General features: G+C 40.2%; 1 long non-coding RNA gene across 1 annotated transcript in view; it reads right to left on the bottom strand.

Moving 5' to 3' along the window:
- Positions 1 to 6,706, bottom strand: part of LOC308093142 — a 12,908-nt gene extending 6,202 nt beyond the window's left edge. The window contains exons 1-2 of the long non-coding RNA XR_013933856.1: positions 6,266 to 6,706; positions 4,307 to 4,444 (exon numbers count right to left, since the gene is read on the bottom strand). This is a non-coding gene — a long non-coding RNA (uncharacterized lncRNA). The remainder of the gene's footprint in view (positions 1 to 4,306; positions 4,445 to 6,265) is intronic.
- Positions 6,707 to 9,234: the final 2,528 nt, after the last annotated feature.

Below are 9,234 nucleotides of genomic sequence, written 5' to 3'. Positions count from 1 at the left end.
TTGAGGCTGTATTGGCTATTCATTTCCGTATAAAGAACACAACTATAGTGTGTGCTTGTTGCTGAGAGGAGGGGGGCATGCCTTTTAGGTTGTGTTGAATTTGTCAGCAAAGGTTGTTGTGTTTGTTTGGATGAATTCCTGACATGATCAGACTTGTGATGTCTGCAGTAAAACACATTGCTGAGACACTGCAGATACTGCAGATCCCCCCCATTCCTATCAATGCTGTCATCTTGTGTGTGTGTGTGTGTGTGTGTGTGTGTGTGTGTGTGTGTGTGTGTGTGTGTGTGTGTGTGTGTGTGTGTGTGTGTGTGTGTGTGTGGGGTGTGTGTGTGTGTGTGTGTGTGTGTGTGTGTGTGTGTGTGTGTGTGTGTGTGTGTGTGTGTGTGTGTGTGCAGAGCCGTCTGGGAGAAACGCGGGGCCCTGTGCGAAGTTGCGTGCGTGCTTTTGAGCTGCAAACATCTTTGCCTCTCCATGTTATTCCTGCGTGAGGAATACGTGCCTTCAAAGAGCAGATGACTACTGTAGCACAAGTTGACTCCTTAACATTCCATTCAATCAAGGTCTTTTGTTCTCACAGCTGAGACCAATAACATTGGCCCTAAGGCTCGCTGCAGCGAGTGGGGGAGGGGGGAGCGTCCTCGCAGCCGCTTGGACGCACAGCAAGGCAATGCAAACTGCGACTCTATGTCTGTTAGATGTAGTATCAATTACTATTTTTAAAAGTATTTTGCGGGCCACCATGGACCGTTCCGCGGACCGCCAAATGCCCGCGGGCCGCCACTTTGACACCACTGCCTTAAAGTAATAGTAATAGTTACACACCCCATGTAGCCTTGAATTCATGGAGATTGTTTTGTTTTTGACGCATTCCTGAGCCAATAATTTGATGACTGGGTGTATTTCCGGTAGGAGACTCAAAGACTCTCCTTTAAGTCTCCTATTGGATACATTAGCATCTTTCCGACGGTAATCAAATTATTGGCTTAGGAATGGGACAAAACCCCCCAAAAAGCCATGAATTCAATGCTTCATGGGGTGTGTATTTGATAGAAAATAAGTATTTTTTTGGTTGAACTACTCCTTTAAAGGACGACTTCACCCATCGTCATAATAATTGGTCTTCACTAATGCTATGGCACCATTTTTATCTACTCCCGTCGGTGTCTCAGAGGAGGGCTGTGCCGTTGACAGTTCAGAAACCCGCCAACCAGTGACATCATCGATAGGGAATCCAAGCTAATAGAAACTGCACAATTTCTATTCCTGGAAAGTTAGCATGCTATAATAGAAGCCATCGTTCTCTCGTTAATACAAATCTACCATGCAGTGGTGGACAGTAACGGAGTAAATGTACTTGAGTACTGTACTTAAGTACAGATTATGAGGATCTGTACTTTACTTGAGTGTTAAATTGTTCAATACTTAGCCTATTACTCTTACTTGAGTACATTTCAAGGAAGGCTGTAAAGTACTGAGTAGGCTACTTTTAGGTTAGCTGTTTCTTTTTTCTTCCCTAAAATGCAATTGGCCGCACTTCTGCTCTCACACTAGCCGTGTTTCTGGCTTCCCCCTCCGCTGGCCTCTTTGTTACATCTCGTATGGGTGCAAGAATACAAGTATTTAGTTCTGGTTCCTCAGTTATTTCTATTTTAGTTTTTATAGGTGTTTCTGCATGCTTTGTATAACGTAGTGGTTCTACAAGCAAGCACATCAGTGCATGCAGTGCAGGTGGTTTCAGAGAGTTACTTCTCTGAAACAAGAGTTACAAGGTCTATTGATATACAAATTAAGAAATGTTCTTCTACTTTTACTTTTACTTGTACTTATGTACGTACGTATTTTTTAAAGCATGTACTGTAAAGAAAATTATGACATGAGATGTCAGGTAACTTTTTTTAAATTAATCAAATGTAATTTAGTCCAATCTGCATGGTAGAGTATGTTAATACAATATAACTTATACAATTGGGGCTTTTGTCTCCCTGCTCCTCTATTGAGACATTTAGATTGTGTCAAAGGTCATGTCTCACCTTGACACAGGATCTGACATGAATTTTGACCAGATGTGTTAGTATAGGAAATCAAAGGTTGTGCGTATGGAGACCAAGCAAGTCGACTTGTCTCTGTGCCATCTTGTTTTGACAGGGTGAAGTTCGCTGCTGTACATGTCGCCGTCATCTTGTTTTGACAAGGTGAAGTTAACGGTTGTGCGTGTGGGTATATATAAAAATGCAGATACCAGCTTCTTCTTTATGACCACATCCTCTACTCTCATGAGAGCAGTTGTGGTCACAAAGAACCACATGCCTTGCAAACAACACCCGCCTGCTCCTACGCACCTGTCCCAGGTGTGCAAAAGGACCTTTTTTAACTACATTTCAAGTCAAGTCATACAATTTGATTATTGGCTGATGATGAAACCATAACTAGCATATATAAAGACTTCTGAGAGAGAGTTTGAATGACGGAAATCTGTTCACAATAACACACGGTATCAGAGCGGGTACATCATGCATCTGACCGACACATTTCCTGTGGGTGCACCCACAGGAAAATATGTGTAATCATGGTAATCAAAACATCCTTCATGACAGTTACTCTATGCATTTCATTTTTTTATTTTATTTTTTTGAACAGGTGGCCTCAGCTTAAAGGTAGCTCCATGTCCGAATCTTTGAAGCTGAATATTATTGTATCTTGACAAAAAGGTCACAGTTGATGGCCATGGATCTGAGAATTTGTACCAAATGGATTGTCTTTATCACCAAAGTACTTTAAGAACTGGAATATACTTAATGTGATTTGAGTGCAGCTTTGTCAGCAATGTGTCACTCATGTGTGACTCCTGTTATGTCCTCATGAGAAAATAATAATCTTTTGAGGCACAATATTCCTATTTTAACTCCTATCTAACGTTTCCTACCTTCTTTGTACAAAGGTGTAAAAGTACAATCTCGCTCTGTGTCTGTGTCTCCTATATGCATACATGTTATGTGTTTTATACATGTTATGTGTTTTTGTGCTTTGATGTATTGCTTTGCTTTTACCTGTGCAGCACTTTGGTCAACTAAGGTTGTGTGAAAATATGCTCTATAAATAAAGTTTGAATGATTGATTGATAAGCTACAGGGCCGGACTGGGAGCAAAATTCAGCCCTGGCGTTTTGGTCCGAACCGGCCCACCACCCCCCGGGCCGTTTTGTCAACGGGGGGGGGGGGGGGGGGGGTGAGTCCGTTTTAAGCGGCGACTGTTTCAGCCCGCAGCACCTAGGCTGCACATGAACTCTGCAGCCGCACTGAGGCCACTGCTGGAAGGCATCCCAGCCCAAACATTAACGTAACTAATAATTGGGCCGCGCGACCCGGAAATGACCGTAATAATCATAAAACGGGAGCACTGGCACACTGGCACACTGGCCCAGCAGCCCACCGGGCATTTGCCCGGTACGCCAAATGGCCAGTCCGCCCCTGATAAGCTAGTAACATTACTGACATCGACTATGCAGATGACATTGCCCGAGTCTCGGACACAGCAGAGAATGTAAGGGAAATACTACTGGCAGTAGAAATGGAGTGCTGGAAGATCTACCTCAAGCTCTATGCCAAGAAAACAAAAGTATCTGTATTTAACACAGAGGACATCATTGCCACTGCCAACGGGACAGTGCTCGAGGTAGTCGAGGACTTCAAAGGACTTTTACTTTAACTTGTACTTTTAGTATTTTTAAAAGCATGTACTTTTGAATACTTAAGTATATTTAAAAGCAATTACTTTTTTACTCTTACTTGAGTAACATTTTGACTGAGCTACTTTTACTTGAAGTGGAGTAAATTTGGCCAGGAGTATCTGTACTTTTACTCAAGTACTGGGGTTGAGTAGACTTTGTCCACCTCTTCATGAGCATTAGTGAGGACAAATTATATGAAGATAGGTTGAAAATGGGTGAAGTAGTCCTTTAAGAGAGCACTTTTCTCATTTTCAACATATCTACATATTATTGGTCCTCACTAATATTACATCAAGCAGGCAATAAAAGTCATGGATCCGAAACCAATAAGATGCCATTGTGGTATAAAATATATAAGAAGAAGAAGATGAAAGAAAGTTTTTTTTGTCATATCAGACGCTATTTTGATGCTTTTGAGTAACGCTGTAATATGATCAAGCATTTACACAAGAAAAAAAAGAAAAAAGTCAAAATGTCGGGATAAGAGGTTTCTTCCTGACAGCAACTAAATGTAATTAGTTACTTTCCACCACTGGAGAGGTGGTTGCCCTGAGGATGAAGCCAGAGGATTATTACCTTTTATTGTGATGCAGTTCCACGTAATAAACAGGAACGCAGGAGGGCATCTTTCCAATTTGGCCCCAGCCATGGTGCAGTTATCGTTGGTCGTATCCGTGTCAGTCATATTACAGGAGTAACAGCTCAACGCAGTGGCTAAGACAACAGGTAGACAACATCACACAGGTCACTCACAACTGAAAACTAATGTAAACATCAGTGGTGAAAAAAGTACTCAAATGTTTTACTTGAGTAAAAGTATCAATACCTCAATGTAGAAATACTCTGTTACAAGTAAAAGGCCTGTGTTCAAAATGTTCCTTGAGTAAAAGTACAAAAGTATTGGCATCAACATTATACTTCAAGGAGAGAAAGTAAAAGTACTAAAATGTTTGAAAATAGCAGATCTACAAGCTCACAACGCGTCGCGTTGTGAGCGCCTCGAGGCGCCTCTCAACCCCTTCTTGCTGTGGTGTGGACTAATCGCTCTAGAGCCTTTAAGTATTTGATTTCTACCTGTCTTGTATTATTGGTTCACATATCACACAGTGTTGTTCCTGTGTATTGCTGTAATGAAGATAATAAATATGCTGAGTTTGAGCTGATTTGATCCTTGTTTAATGTCGTGCATGTACCCTCTGGACAATGGATAATTAAATATAATTAAATAATTTAATTAAAGGATAATTGAACAAAGGGCACACTCCCCCTCTTGGAGTGTGGCCGTTGACGCATCAGTACAGTACTTGAGTAAATGTACTTAGCTACACCACTGGTAAACATTGCACACATTGAACCACCAGCTGGTTCTCAATGTCAGGTTCAGGGACCACCAGGGTTCCAAAGGGACCTCTATGGGTCCATTTTGTTCCATTTGTACACTCTCAGAGTGTAATCAGCACTGAGGATTTTACAGTGTACTCTACATTGAAAAACAGTGTATTTAACCATGCATGTGTATTTGGAGCATTGTTCTCCAAACAAATGCTTATAATTAAAAAGCTATAAATCACACATCATAGCATAGATAATCAGCAGTGTAAATCTGGGTTACACTTAAGTAAAAGTATCAATACTGCAATGTACAGTAGAAGTACTCTGTTACAAGTAAAGTCCGGAACTAAAAATGTACTTGAGTAAAAGTACAAAAGTATTGCTATCAAAATGTTCTTAAAAGTACCAAAAGTTAAAGTACTAAAATGTTTGAAAATATCAGATCTACAAGCTCACAACGTGTCGTGATGCGACACGTTGTGAGCTTGTAGATCTGCTATTTTCAAATAGCATATAAAATAAAGTGGTTAATGTATGTTTTATAATGTAATAATTTATATCTGCAAAGTAACTCGTAACTAAAGTTGTCAAATAATGGTAGTGGAGTAAAAGTACAATATTTGCCTCTGAGATATAGTGGAGTAGAAGTAAAAGTATTAAACATTGGAAATACTCCAGTAAAGTAAAAGTACCTCAAAATTGTACTGCACAGTACTTGAGTAAATGTACTTAGTTACTTTACACCACTGGTTACAGACACATAATCTAGTTTATTTAAGCTAGATTGACAATGTCAGATATGCTGGACAGACCGATAATCTACTCTAATACTAACTTGAGTCTCACAACAGATTAGTTAAACTGTCCAGGCTACTGTATGTATGCAAGTGACAGTGTCCGTACAGAACAAAAACATGTTGGGATTTCACTCTCACTTTGGAGTATTTTCCATTTTTCAATGATTTATTCTTCTACACCTACAGCTAAGATATTATTATTTTGATTAAAACAATATATATTTCTCAAAGCATAAACAAGGAGACAGCAGACTCTATGTGGGTGTAAGAAAGAAAGAAAGAAAGAAAGAAAGAAAGAAAGAAAGAAAGAAAGAAAGAAAGAAAGAAAGAAAGAAAGAAAGAAAGAAAAAAGAAAGAAAGAAAGAAAGAAAGAACTAAATAAAATAAAATAAAATAAAGGACTTACCTTCAGATAGAAACATAAAGCCCAGGGTCAGTATGATCAGATGCATGTTGCAGGACACAGAGGATCAAATGAAGGACTGGGTAGCAGAGTGACTGTTTTTAATACTTCTGTAAAGGGGGTGTGGTGTCTGGATGGGAGTCAATGTGGTCATAATGCACGACTCAAAGCTGCATTTGAGGAGCTTTCTATTTTATTATCTATCTGGATAGATAGATAAACTCAAACTAAAGCTATTAGTCCAGTTCATAGGCCTGTAGCAACTGGTCATGGAGTTAAAAAGCCCAAGGGCATTGAACAGAACAGATCCCTGTGACTGCTTTTCCGTCCTGCCAGAATGGAAAGGATGACTCATATTGTCCATTATGGCCCGCCTCGTATCGTGTGTGCATATCTCCACAACAGACTCCAGTGAGTGCGGCCTCTCACCCATAATGAGCCAGCCTTCTTCACCAGGTTGTTCAGCCGCTATCTATCCCTCTACAGCAGTGGTCACTGGCGCCAGTTTTGGGGGCTGAACTTGACGTCCACCTGTTTATTTCAATGAAAGTTGCTGGCTGGCTGGCTGGCAGCCGTCATGAAACTGTGAGCCAATCAGATCTCAGTAAAAATGTGGGTTAGTCCAAAGATGCAGGGGCCCCTCGTGCACTAAGGATATACCCCCTCAAATTATTGAAAGTGGATAATCTGTACAAATATGTACATATGTACAAATATATGGTCATGTGTATGCTTTTTTTGTCAAGTTTATGTAAAAAGAATAACTGAATCAATCAATTGAAAATAATATCTAAACGTGATTATTAATTGATGGGGAAGTCTATATTGTGCATTGAAGATTAGATATCTGTAATAGAATCCAAATAGAATCTAATTACTTTTTATTTTTCAAATTATTATGAACCCCTGCCTGACCACAAAATATCTGAATACACTGAATTCAAATTGCACTCATTAGGCCAACTTTACTGGTCTTAGACTTTTGCTCTTCCTTGGTGGATTAAACCAGGGACAAGTGACTTGGACTTTTTTCTTTTTATTTCTCATTGACCTACCTGTGGATTATACTAGTGTCAGTTTACCTCATGTGGATTATGCGGTCGACACGCGTGGACACTTTGCACCTTAATCCCATGTTCAATGTGCTGACTTTAGTTTTTTTTTGTTTTCTCGCACCTTAACTAAGGTGCATAGCATATCACTTAAAGTATACATCTGCTACTATGCTCACGCACCTTTATGTCTTACCTCAGGTACTATGTGTAATTATGTAAATAATGTATCTCTTTTGATTGACCTCTCTTTCCCCTTGCCCCCCCCCCCCTCTTCTTCCCTTTCTTTTTTTTATGGAAATAACTATATAAACTATAGACACAAATTTTACCCACTTTTTTAACTTCTGTAAACCTGTGACGTGACAATAAAGCTGATTCTAATTCTACTGGGGGCGATGCAAGTCTGGAACGATGCATACCCCACCTGGTTATTCATTACCCGTTGTACCCTATGATTGTCTATGTCCCTTTTATGCCCATATATGGGGGTCTGTGTATGGGTCTGTCTGTCTGTCTTACTGTGCTTCACATTGACATTACATGAGGGAGTTAGCCTTGTTAAGTTACAATTTTGGCAAGGACACACACACACACACACACACACACACACACACACACACACACACACACACACACACACACACACAGACACACGTGCAAGCACGCACACAGATGCACGTAGGCTACACACACGCACACACGCACGCACGCACACACACAAACACGCTCACAGACCCGCTTATAGAAGGCTAGCCTCTTGCAGAGCCACAAAGCCAAAGATTTTGTGAGAATCGTTCATTCATCTTATTGAAGGTTACATGTGGGTATACAGCAGTTACGTCTGTGACGCAGTGCTTACGTCACAAACGTAACATGCCCATAATGGAGACCACTTGAAACAGGATTTTCAGACCACAAAGCGGCCTCGCATCGATAAAAGATGCAACAGGGAAAAACATAGTGATTCTAAAACAGACTTTTATTGATCAAACATAGAAGGTGCTGGACTGACCATTGTTCATTTTTAATGGAAGCCAGTGACATGAAGATAGATACAAAGCTACAGGCTACCATTCATTTGTAATGGAAGCCAGCGACATGAAGATACAACGTGACGCTTGATGTTTTATGCTGCTACAAAATCTCCAAAGCTACAATCTAAGTTTAGCTGGCTTCAACTGCAGCTACAAAGCTATACAAAAAGACCAAGTGTTGTTGAAACATTTCCTGATGAAGACCACTTGTGGTCGCGAAACGTTGCCTAACCAAATACAAACGTTTCTACTGGGAGCTTAAAACGGTGTGCGGACTTCCCCTCCTTTCCTGATGTACGTATTGTTGTTCAGCACCCGATTCATTGTTTGAGGATGCGCGTGCTTACCACTCGTCCCTAGTTGAACAATTTCCACCTTCTCTCTTTACACAATTCCTGCTTATAATGGGGGGAATTGTATTATTTCCATCCGCCAGATCAATTTCTTTGTCCTTTATTTACCCAGGGAACATTCCAACAGCGATTCAGCGACAGATGCAATGCGTCGCTTTGTATGTTTGCATCATTTGTAGCTGCCAGTGTGAACGCACCATTATAGAGAGAGAAATCTCAAACATTTTGCTTACAAAAATAATAAAATAATAGGAACATGTAGAAAATACCAGTTTTGAATGTTTATATTCTTCCCATGTAGCGTAAAAGAGAGGTAAACAAGGTAATGGTCTCACAATGATGACATCACAGCCATACTACTGTATGTAACATTCATTTTAGTAGTCTTTTTTGAAACCTCAGCTCTGGTAGCTCCGTTGTCATTAAACGTTTGTCAGAAATGGCAAAAAATAGCTTCTAGCTTGGCTAGTTTCAGAGTGCAATGAAGTATAAAGTATGTGTGAAACCTGCCTCTAATTGTGCACATTTTA

This window comes from Gymnoscopelus braueri (genome assembly GCF_963280865.1).
Source record: "Gymnoscopelus braueri genome assembly, chromosome: 10".
In the NCBI taxonomy this organism is placed as follows: domain Eukaryota; kingdom Metazoa; phylum Chordata; class Actinopteri; order Myctophiformes; family Myctophidae; genus Gymnoscopelus; species Gymnoscopelus braueri.
Note: the sequence above shows the minus strand (reverse complement) of the source record. Positions and strands in the feature narration are given on the sequence as shown.